Here is a 12,209-nt window from a genome sequence, read left to right as displayed (position 1 = left end):
AAAAAGTTTCTTAGCATTTTCCCTTTAAAAAAAATTAGGTTTGGTTTGGTGGTCTTTTTATAAATCCCTAAAACTGGCGCAATAGTCTGACAACATTATTCCCAGATACCATATGTGAGTCAGAAAGGCATGCAGGAATCTTCTCCATGATGTTCCCATTTAGTTTTACCTCTTTCCCATCCATTTCAGCTTTTTCCCATGCCCCCAGACCTGTTTGTTGGGTCCAGCAGAAAAATATTCAGCTTTCCATTGACTTGCATTGGATTCGTTATTCAGTGGGAATACACAGATATTAGAAAAATTTTGTACCGATTTTCCCGAATTCAAATATTTCACTTTTCGCTCATCTCTAAAAGAGATGTTTTGAAAATTTTCATAAATTTTTCATAATTTCCATAACATTAATATGCCTATTGGTCATGTAATTTCCATAATTCCACAACTTTTTTCCATCTTACTGTTACAAGTTCAATGTTAAGGAGTATATACAGTATATATATATGTGTGTGTGCAAAATACATTTTCTCACCTGTATGAAACTTCTTACATACAGTGGGGCAAAAAAGTATTTAGTCAGTCAGCAATAGTGCAAGTTCCACCACTTAAAAAGATGAGAGGCGTCTGTAATTTACATCATAGGTAGACCTCAACTATGGGAGACAAACTGAGAAAAAAAAATCCAGAAAATCACATTGTCTGTTTTTTTAACAATTTATTTGCATATTATGGTGGAAAATAAGTATTTGGTCAGAATCAAAATTTCATCTCAATACTTTGTAATATATCCTTTGTTGGCAATGACAGAGGTCAAACGTTTTCTGTAAGTCTTCACAAGGTTGCCACACACTGTTGTTGGTATGTTGGCCCATTCCTCCATGCAGTTCTCCTCTAGAGCAGTGATGTTTTTGGCTTTTCGCTTGGCAACACGGACTTTCAACTCCCTCCAAAGGTTTTCTATAGGGTTGAGATCTGGAGACTGGCTAGGCCACTCCAGGACCTTGAAATGCTTCTTACGAAGCCACTCCTTCGTTGCCCTGGCGGTGTGCTTTGGATCATTGTCATGTTGAAAGACCCAGCCACGTTTCATCTTCAATGCCCTTGCTGATGGAAGGAGGTTTGCACTCAAAATCTCACGATACATGGCCCCATTCATTCTTTCATGTACCCGGATCAGTCGTCCTGGCCCCTTTGCAGAGAAACAGCCCCAAAGCATGATGTTTCCACCACCATGCTTTACAGTAGGTATGGTGTTTGATGGATGCAACTCAGTATTCTTTTTCCTCCAAACACGACAAGTTGTGTTTCTACCAAACAGTTCCAGTTTGGTTTCATCAGACCATAGGACATTCTCCCAAAACTCCTCTAGATCATCTAAATGCTCTCTAGCAAACTTCAGACGGGCCCGGACATGTACTGGCTTAAGCAGTGGGACACGTCTGGCACTGCAGGATCTGAGTCCATGGTGGCGTAGTGTGTTACTTATGGTAGGCCTTGTTGCATTGGTCCCAGCTCTCTGCAGTTCATTCACTAGGTCCCCCCGCGTGGTTCTGCGATTTTTGCTCACCGTTCTTGTGATCATTCTGACCCCACGAGGTGGGATTTTGCGTGGAGCCCCAGATCGAGGGAGATTATCAGTGGTCTTGTATGTCTTCCATTTTCTAATTATTGCTCCCACTGTTGATTTCTTCACTCCAAGCTGTTTGGCTATTGCAGATTCAGTCTTCCCAGCCTGGTGCAGGGCTACAATTTTGTTTCTGGTGTCCTTTGACAGCTCTTTGGTCTTCACCATAGTGGAGTTTGGAGTCAGACTGTTTGAGGGTGTGCACAGGTGTCTTTTCATACAGATAACAAGTTTAAACAGGTGCCATTACTACAGGTAATGAGTGGAGGAAAGAGGAGACTCTTAAAGAAGAAGTTACAGGTCTGTGAGAGCCAGAAATCTTGATTGTTTGTTTCTGAGCAAATACTTATTTTCCACCATAATATGCAAATAAATTGTTAAAAAAACAGACAATGTGATTTTCTGGATTTTTTTTTCTCAGTTTGTCTCCCATAGTTGAGGTCTACCTATGATGTAAATTACAGACGCCTCTCATCTTTTTAAGTGGTGGAACTTGCACTATTGCTGACTGACTAAATAATTTTTTGCCCCACTGTATATACAAACGCTACAAATACAGACTTACATTTTTTCCATGAAACTGAACAGCAGGATGATGTATCATTATCTCTGAAATATGTTATGGATTGTTGTATGGACTGGAAAACCATAATGGCTTCAAATGTGGAAAGAGTTTAGAACCTATATGCGGGAGCTGTCAGCTGGTGTCTGATATCTTGTTTTCCTCTGTGTCTGGCTTAGTATCTTCACATGGTCCAAAAAGTGTAATATACAATCATTGGCAAAATAAAGTACACACACATGCACACATCTTCATTGTGAAATATCAGCAGCAAAAAAATAATTTCAGATACCAAACAAGTTGTAGATATTGTTCTCACATAAAATATATTTGTATGCAAATTTTTTGTTATGCTCACCTCCATTTCTCAAATTAGTTTTTGGGTATATTCACAGAATTTTTTTGTACATGTGGATTTTGGCTTGTATCTCTCACTGAAATTTCACCTGTCTTTCACTAGGGGGACTTGTCAGGGAGTCACAAAAACACTGAACTTTAGGAAGGCAAAGTTTGACCAGCTTAGAGATGCCCTTAACCCCTTTACCCCCAAGGGTGGTTTGCACGTTAATGACCGGGCCAATTTTTACAATTCTGACCACTGTCCCTTTATGAGGTTATAACTCTGGAACGCTTCAATGGATTCCAGTGATTCTGACATTGTTTTCTCGTGACATATTGTACTTCATGACAATGGTAAAAATTCTTTGATAGTACTTGCGTTTATTTGTGAAAAAAATGGAAATTTGGTGAAAATTATGAAAATTTCGCAATTTTCCAACTTTGAATTTTTATGCAATTAAATCACAGATATATGTCCCACAAAATACTTAATAAGTAACATTTCCCACATGTTTACTTTACATCAGCACAATTTTGGAACCAAAATTTTTTTTTGTTAGGGAGTTATAAGGGTTAAAAGTTGACAAGCAATTTCTCATTTTTACAACACCATTTTTTTTTAGGGACCACATCTCATTTGAAGTCATTTTGAGGGGTCTATATGATAGAAAATACCCAACTGTGACACCATTTTAAAAACTGAACCCCTCATGGTGCTCAAAACCATATTCAAGAAGTTTATTAACCCTTCTGGTGCTTCACAGGAATTTTTAGAATGTTTAAATAAAAATGAACATTTAACTTTTTTTCACAAAAAATTTAATTCAGCTCCAATTTGTTTTATTTTACCAAGGGTAACAGGAGAAAATGGACCGCAAAAGTTGTTGTACAATTTGTCCTGAGTACACCGATACCCCATATGTGGGGGTAAACCACTGTTTGGGCGCATGACAGAGCTCGGAAGCGAAGGAGCGCCATTTGACTTTTCAATGCAAAATTGACTGGAATCGAGATGGGACACCATGTTGCGTTTGGAGAGCCCCTGATGTGCCTAAACATTGAAACCCCCCACAAGTGACAACATTTTGGAAAGTAGACCCCCTAAGGAACTTATCTAGAGGTGTGGTGAGCACTTTGACCCACCAAGTGCTTCACAGAACTTTATAATGCAGAACCGTAAAAATAAAAAATCATATTTTTTCACAAAAATTATCTTTTCACCCCCAATTTTTTATTTTCCCAAGGGTAAGAGAAGAAATTGGACCCCAAAAGTTGTTGTACAATTTGTCCTGAGTACGCTGATACCCCATATGTGGGGGTAAACCACTGTTTGGGCACATGGGAGAGCTCGGAAGGGAAGGAGCGCCGTTTGACTTTTCAATGCAAAATTGACAGGAATTGAGATGGGACGCCATGTTGCGTTTGGAGAGCCACTGATGTGCCTAAACATTGAAACCCCCCACAAGTGACACCATTTTGGAAAGTAGACCCCCTAAGGAACTTATCTAGATGTGTGGTGAGCGCTTTGACCCACCAAGGGCTTCACAGAAGTTTATAATGCAGAGCCGTAAAAATATAACAACAATTTTTTCCCACAAAAATTATTTTTTAGCCCCCAGTTTTGTATTTTCCCGAGGGTAACAGGAGAAATTGGACCCCAAAATTTGTTGTCCAATTTGTCGTGAGTGCGCTGATACCCCATAAGTGGGGGGAAACCACTGTTTGGGCGCATGGGAGGGCTCGGAAGGGAAGGAGCTCCATTTGGAATGCAGACTTAGATGGAATGGTCTGCAGGTGTCACATTGCGTTTGCAGAGCCCCTAATGTACCTAAACAGTAGAAACCCCCCATAAGTGACACCATTTTGGAAAGTAGACCCCCTAAGGAACTTATCTAGATGTGTGGTGAGCGCTTTGACCCACCAAGGGCTTCACAGAAGTTTATAATGTAGAGCCGTAAAAATAAAACAAAAATTTTTTCCCACAAAAATTATTTTTTAGCCCCCAGTTTTGTTTTTTCCCGAGGGTAAGAGGAGAAATTCGACCCCAAAAGTTGTTGTCCAATTTGTCCTGAGTACGCTGATACCCCATATGTGGAGGGAACCACCGTTTGGGCGCATGGGAGGGCTCGGAAGGGAAGGAGTGCCATTTGGAATGCAGACTTAGATGGAATAGTCTGCAGGCGTCACATTGCGTTTGCAGAGCCCCTAATGTACCTAAACAGTAGAAACCCCCCACAAGTGACCCCATATTGGAAACTAGACCCCCCAGGGAACTCATCTAGATGTGTTGGGAGAACTTTGAACCCCCAAGTGTTTCACTACAGTTTATAACGCAGAGCCGTGAAAAAAAAAAATCTTTTTTTTTCCCACAAAAATTATTTTTTAGCCCCTAGTTTGTTTTTTCCCAAGGGTAACAGGAGAAATTGGACCCCAAAAGTTGTTGTCCTATTTGTCCTGAGTACGCTGATACCCCATATGTTGGGGCAAACCCCTGTTTGGGCACACGGGAGAGCTCGGAAGGGAAGGAGCACTGTTTTACTTTTTCAACGCAGAATTGGCTGGAATTGAGATCGGACGCCATGTCGTGTTTGGAGAGCCCCTGATGTGCCTAAACAGTGGAAACCCTCCAATTATAACTGAAGCCCTAATCCAAACACACCCCTAACCCTAATTCCAACGGTAACCCTAACCACACCCCTAACCCTGACACACCCCTAATCCCAACCCTATTCCCAACTGTAAATGTAATCTAAACCCTAACCCTAACTTTAGCCCCAACCCTAACTGTAGCCCCAACCCTAACTGTAGCCCCAACCCTAACCCTAACCCTAACCCTAGCCCTAACCCTAACCCTAGCCCTAAACCTAACCCTAGCCCTAACCCTAGCCCTAGCCCCAACCCTAACCCTAGCCCTAACCCTAACCCTAGCCCTAACCCTAGCCCTAACCCTAGCCCTAACCCTAGCCCTAACGGAAAAATGGATATAAATACATTTTTTTAATTTTTCCCTAACTAAGGGGGTGATGAAGGGGGGTTTGATTTACTTTTATAGCGGGTTTTTTAGCGGATTTTTATGATTGGCAGCCGTCACACACTGAAAGACGCTTTTTATTGCAAAATATATTTTTTGCGTTACCACATTTTGAGAGCTATAATTTTTCCATATTTTGGTCCACAGAGTCATGTGAGGCCTTGTTTTTTGCGGGACGAGTTGACGATTTTATTGGTAACATTTTCAGGCACGTGACATTTTTTGATCGCTTTTTATTCCGATTTTTGTGAGGAAGAATGACCAAAAAACAGCTATTCATGAATTTCTTTTGGGGGAGGCGTTTATATCGTTCCGCGTTTGGTAAAATTGATAAAGCACTTTTATTCTTCGGGTCAGTACGATTACAGCGACACCTCATTTATATCTTTTTTTATGTTTTGGCGCTTTTATACGATAAAAACTATTTTACGGAAAAAATAATTATTTTTGCATCGCTTTATTCTCAGGACTATTACTTTTTTATGTTTTTGCTGATGATGCTGTATGGCGGCTCGTTTTTTGCGGGACAACATGACGCTTTCAGCAGTACCATGGTTATTTATATCCATCTTTTTGATCGCGTGTTATTCCACTTTTTGTTCGGCGGTATGATAATAAAACGTTGTTTTTTGCCTCGTTTTTTTTTTTTTTTTCTTACAGTGTTTACTGAAGGGGTTAACTAGTGGGCCAGTTTTATAGGTCGGGCCGTTACGGACGCGGCGATACTAAATATGTGTACTTTTATTGTTTTTTTTTTTATTTAGATAAAGAAATATATTTATGGGAATAATATTATTTTTTTTTTTTCATTATTTTGGAATATTTTTTTTAATTTTTTTTTACACATTTGAAAAATTTTTTTTTTACTTTTTTACTTTGTCCCAGGGGGGACATCACAGATCGGTGATCTGACAGTTTGCACAGCACTCTGTCAGATCACCGATCTGATAGGAGTGCAGGCTGCTTCACAGTGCCTGCTCTGAGCAGGCTCTGTGAAGCCACCTCCCTCCCTGCAGGACCCGGATCCGCGGCCATCTTGGATCCGGGCCTGGAGCAGGGAGGGAGGGAGGTAAGACCCTCGCAGCAACGCGATCACATTGAGTTGCTGCGGGGGGCTCAGGGAAGCCCGCAGGGAGCCCCCTCCCTGCGCGGTGCTTCCCTGCACCGCCGGCACATCGCGATCATCTTTGATCGCGGTGTGCTGGGGGTTAATGTGCCGGGGGCGGTCTTTGACCGCTCCTGGCACATAGTGTCGGATGTCAGCTGCGATAGGCAGCTGACACCCGGCCGCGATCGGCGGCGCTCCCCCCGTGAGCGCTGCCGATCGCATATGACGTACTATTGCGTCCTTGGGAAGTAAAGCCCACCCCACATGGACGCAATAGTACGTCTAATGGCAGAAAGGGGTTAATCTGGTAGACTGGGACAGTATCCTCAGAAATAAGAATACAGATAATAAATGGGAAATGTTTAAGAGCATCCTAAATAGGCAGTGTAAGCGGTTTATACCTTGTGGGAATAAAAGGACTAGAAATAGGAAAAACCCAATGTGGCTAAACAAAGAAGTAAGACAGGCAATTAACAGTAAAAAGAAAGCATTTGCACTACTAAAGCAGGATGGCACCATTGAAGCTCTAAAAAACTATAGGGAGAAAAATACTTTATCTAAAAAACTAATTAAAGCTGCCAAAAAGGAAACAGAGAAGCACATTGCTAAGGAGAGTAAAACTAATCCCAAACTGTTCTTCAACTATATCAATAGTAAAAGAATAAAAACTGAAAATGTAGGCCCTTTAAAAAATAGTGAGGAAAGAATGGTTGTAGATGACGAGGAAAAAGCTAACATATTAAACACCTTCTTCTCCATGGTATTCACGGTGGAAAATGAAATGCTAGGTGAAATCCCAAGAAACAATGAAAACCCTATATTAAGGGTCACCAATCTAACCCAAGAAGAGGTGCGAAATCGGCTAAATAAGATTAAAATAGATAAATCTCCGGGTCCGGATGGCATACACCCACGAGTACTAAGGGAACTAAGTAATGTAATAGATAAACCATTATTTCTTATTTTTAGGGACTCTATAGCGACAGGATCTGTTCCGCAGGACTGGCGCATAGCAAATGTGGTGCCAATATTCAAAAAGGGCTCTAAAAGTGAACCTGGAAATTATAGGCCAGTAAGTCTAACCTCTATTGTTGGTAAAATATTTGAAGGGTTTCTGAGGGATGTTATTCTGGATTATCTCAATGAGAATAACTGTTTAACTCCATATCAGCATGGGTTTATGAGAAATCGCTCCTGTCAAACCAATCTAATCAGTTTTTATGAAGAGGTAAGCTATAGGCTGGACCACGGTGAGTCATTGGACATGGTATATCTCGATTTTTCCAAAGCGTTTGATACCGTGCCGCACAAGAGGTTGGTACACAAAATGAGAATGCTTGGTCTGGGGGAAAATGTGTGTAAATGGGTTAGTAACTGGCTTAGTGATAGAAAGCAGAGGGTGGTTATAAATAGTATAGTCTCTAACTGGGTCGCTGTGACCAGTGGGGTACCACAGGGGTCAGTATTGGGACCTGTTCTCTTCAACATATTCATTAATGATCTGGTAGAAGGTTTACACTGTAAAATATCGATATTTGCAGATGATACAAAACTATGTAAAGCAGTTAATACAAGAGAAGATAGTATTCTGCTACAGATGGATCTGGATAAGTTGGAAACTTGGGCTGAAAGGTGGCAGATGAGGTTTAACAATGATAAATGTAAGGTTATACACATGGGAAGAAGGAATCAATATCACCATTACACACTGAATGGGAAACCACTGGGTAAATCTGACAGGGAGAAGGACTTGGGGATCCTAGTTAATGATAAACTTACGTGGAGCAGCCAGTGCCAGGCAGCAGCTGCCAAGGCAAACAGGATCATGGGGTGCATTAAAAGAGGTCTGGATACACATGATGAGAGCATTATACTGCCTCTGTACAAATCACTAGTTAGACCGCACATGGAGTACTGTGTCCAGTTTTGGGCACCGGTGCTCAGGAAGGATATAATGGAACTAGAGAGAGTACAAAGGAGGGCAACAAAATTAATAAAGGGGATGGGAGAACTGCAATACCCAGATAGATTAGCGAAATTAGGATTATTTAGTCTAGAAAAAAGACGACTGAGGGGCGATCTAATAACCATGTATAAGTATATAATGGGACAATACAAATATCTCGCTGAGGATCTGTTTATACCAAGGAAGGTGACGGGCACAAGGGGGCATTCTTTGCGTCTGGAGGAGAGAAGGTTTTTCCACCAACATAGAAGAGGATTCTTTACTGTTAGGGCAGTGAGAATCTGGAATTGCTTGCCTGAGGAGGTGGTGATGGCAAACTCAGTCGAGGGGTTCAAGAGAGGCCTGGATGTCTTCCTGGAGCAGAACAATATTGTATCATACAATTATTAGGTTCTGTAGAAGGACGTAGATCTGGGGATTTATTATGATGGAATATAGGCTGAACTGGATGGACAAATGTCTTTTTTCGGCCTTACTAACTATGTTACTATGTTACTATGAAATCTTCATGAATTCTGCCTCCTATGAATATCAGTGGGAAATCCACACCCTTTTCAAATAGAACTGATTTAGTAATCCTCATTGCATAAAACAATTCAATTATTGTGGTTAATTTGGCATGTAAAAGTCACACACATATTGAAGGGACATGTCACCAGATTTTTGCTGCTGTATCTGAGACAGCGGCATTTAACTAGTTAACAGACATGGGTGGATCGCGAATCCACCCTCAGCTGTTGCGGGCACATATCAGCTGTATAGATCAGCTGTGATGTGCTCCCGCGCTGAGCCCGCACCAGAGTGCTCACTATTATGCCTGATGTCAGAAAGGGGTTAAAAACATTTTTGTTACACTTTTTATTTTCTTCAATAGTCACTCTAGGAGACTTAAAGTTGCGATCTTCCGATCCCTTGTGCTACACATAGTAGGGCTGCAGTCCTAGTAGGTGAAGCAAAAATGCTCATCTGCTATGAACGCGGGCTACTGGGTGGCACTCATAGCAGAGCGGCAATGACAACTACAGGCGTCTCCTGCAAACCCAGGATTGTCATGCCAACCCATAGGGATCCTGCGATCACGTGATAGGAGCACCGATGGGTGGAGCTCGTGACGCACTTCTGGCGCAGGCAGGTTAAATGCCGGTATCAGAGATTGACAGCGGCATTTAATATGTTAACGGCAATGGGTGGATTGTTATTCCACCTATGGCTGTTAGGGGAACATGACAGCTTATGAAATCAGCTGTCATGTTCCGGATAACACGCAGGCACAGCACCGGAGCCCGCAGCAAAGATGGGAAGGTGACCTATAAAGTACCTATACATCATAGGTCATGAATGGGGTCAATAATAATAGCCTAAAATGATTTTCCAAGAGTGATATGGCAGCTTAGACCTATTTATTTGAATAAAGCCAAGCTGTAATACCATCCACAATCTGCAGACTTTGGTAGTGCTGATTTTAGACTATAGCAACCATATTTTTTTCTAATCCTGGTCAACCCTTTTAAGGTCTTTTTAATGCGTCAGTATTTTGATCAAAATTTTGCATCAGTATTGTCAAAATCAGCAGAGGCTCCAAAACACAGGCAAAAATGAGTGTGTGTCATAAATAAAGTACATTATCCAAGCATCCCACCAATAAATCTGTATATAACCAGATTTTGAGCTGATAATTTATGTCCCCTAGTATATTATTATTCTGCAATGATGCATTGCACGTATGTGTGGTATCCATTTTTTCCATTGTTGCAACATATACTCATTATAATCTATGGTGCTATTCACATGCCTATGTTTTTTCACAGACCGTGTGTCAAGGTAAAACTCATGAAGACATGTCCGCTATTCTCCAGTATCACAGATTAAGGCCCCATTTACACGTTCAGTATTTGGTCAGTATTTTACATCGGTATTTGTAAGTCAAAATCAGGAGTGGAACAATCAGAGGAAAAGTATAATAGAAACATATGCACCACTTCTGTATTTTTCATCCATTAATGCTTTTGTCTTACAAATACTGATATCAAAAATTGAATGTGGTCTGATAAGGAGGCTCACTTTGTGAATGTAGCGCAATACTAGATTATAGTCGGGCTGAGATTGACCGCAGACTTAGTGAATGTAGCAGAGTTCAGCAGTTGTAGCAGAGCAGTATTTGCCAAGAGACTTGCTTAGTGAATATAGGAGAGTCCAGCATTTGGCAGCAAAGTTGGCTTTGTTAGCAGACTCTAGCAGTTGTAGCAGAGCCCAGTGATTGAAGCAGAGCTTGGTCTTTGGGAAGACTAACTTTGTGAATGAAGAAGAGTCCAGTGGTTGTAGCAGAGCCCAGTGATTGTGGCAGAACTTAGAGGCATTTCTGTAGCAAATGGTGGATCTCAGTGAGGTAGCAGCAGCAATAATTTTTACAACCTGAATATTCAAGTTGCAGAAAGTCTCCTGGACTTCTCTATATGGTCTTAAGGAGCGACATCAGAGGTGTAGGAGGAACAGAGAGAGCCAGTCACAGCAGGAGGAGGATGAAGGGCAAGGTGAGTAACCATTATTTCTCTGTAGGTTTGACTCCTGATTTTGGCTTACAAATACTGACAAAAATGCTGAATGTGTGAGCTGGGCCCAATTTTACTGTTGGATGCCAATATTAATTAGATTGCACCAGTGTAGACAATATACACAGATATATAGATAAGGCACTATATGCAGGTTTTTTTTATCATTATACAGTATACATGTCACTGCCTGGTCTTTGGGGGCCACACTCTTTTTGTAACTCTCTATGACAATTTGCTGTTACTTGACCTTAATTTATTGGTTGTGCCATAAAGTAAACACACAATACCAAAAGGCTGTGCAACCAGTATAACTGGCAGTAATTCTTTTAAAAATAAAAAGAGAAAGCAGAAAAGACACCTAATTTTTCTAATGCTAGAGGTGTCCGCTAATGAGTTCTCAGGGTGTGCAGGCATGTATTTGGGTGGACGGGGGAGAGAAGTAAAAATAGATGTCTGCCAACATCAGAGATTGGGGAATTGATGTCTGGCAGCAGGACCATTATTATTGTAGACATCCATATTTAAAGACAAAAAATACCAACTTATCTTATCATTCTCATCAGTTTTCTACACAGAAGCCAGGAGCAAATTAACAGAAGATACAGAGGAAGGGAAAAGAAGGGAAGAAAGGAAAGAAGAGAAAAGAAGGGAAAAGGAGGCAGAGCAACGGAAGAGATGGTGAAGAGAATTAATGCCATCTGCATGTATAAAATTTGCCAAAGATTTAACTGAAGTTGACATCATACTTATAAGCCCTTAAGCATTTTAAATGCATGCAAATCCATTAAGACATTGAAAATCAGAAGCGTAACTGTCATTTTTAGGAAACTTTTAAGAATAAGGTGTAATGTATGTATACATGAGTAATAAAATTATGTCTGGCCATTACATGAGTTGTATTCTGCATGTTTTACAAGTTTTCTGCCTGTAGACTCAATTTCTAATTTTATTTCACAGCTAATAGATGGAGATTAACTATTATGATGTCCCATCTCCACCAGGACCTGCTCACATTACATCTGCTTCTGTT

The 12,209-nt window shown here is 40.9% G+C and overlaps 1 long non-coding RNA gene across 2 annotated transcripts in view; it reads left to right on the top strand.

The window, feature by feature from the left end:
- LOC138672231 (uncharacterized) overlaps nucleotides 1–12,209 on the top strand; it is a 394,653-nt gene that overhangs the window by 318,888 nt on the left and 63,556 nt on the right. The window contains exon 3 of one of the 2 annotated variants that reach the window (XR_011319657.1): nucleotides 11,743–12,034. The exons of the other annotated variant lie outside the window; for it this stretch is intronic. This is a non-coding gene — a long non-coding RNA (uncharacterized lncRNA). Of the gene's footprint in view, nucleotides 1–11,742; nucleotides 12,035–12,209 lie in introns of those variants that run through there. 2 annotated transcript variants of the gene reach the window in all.

This window comes from Ranitomeya imitator, chromosome 3 (genome assembly GCF_032444005.1).
Source record: "Ranitomeya imitator isolate aRanImi1 chromosome 3, aRanImi1.pri, whole genome shotgun sequence".
Classification (NCBI taxonomy): domain Eukaryota; kingdom Metazoa; phylum Chordata; class Amphibia; order Anura; family Dendrobatidae; genus Ranitomeya; species Ranitomeya imitator.
The sequence above is the reverse complement of the archived record's forward strand: the minus strand, read 5'-3'. Positions and strand labels throughout refer to the sequence as shown.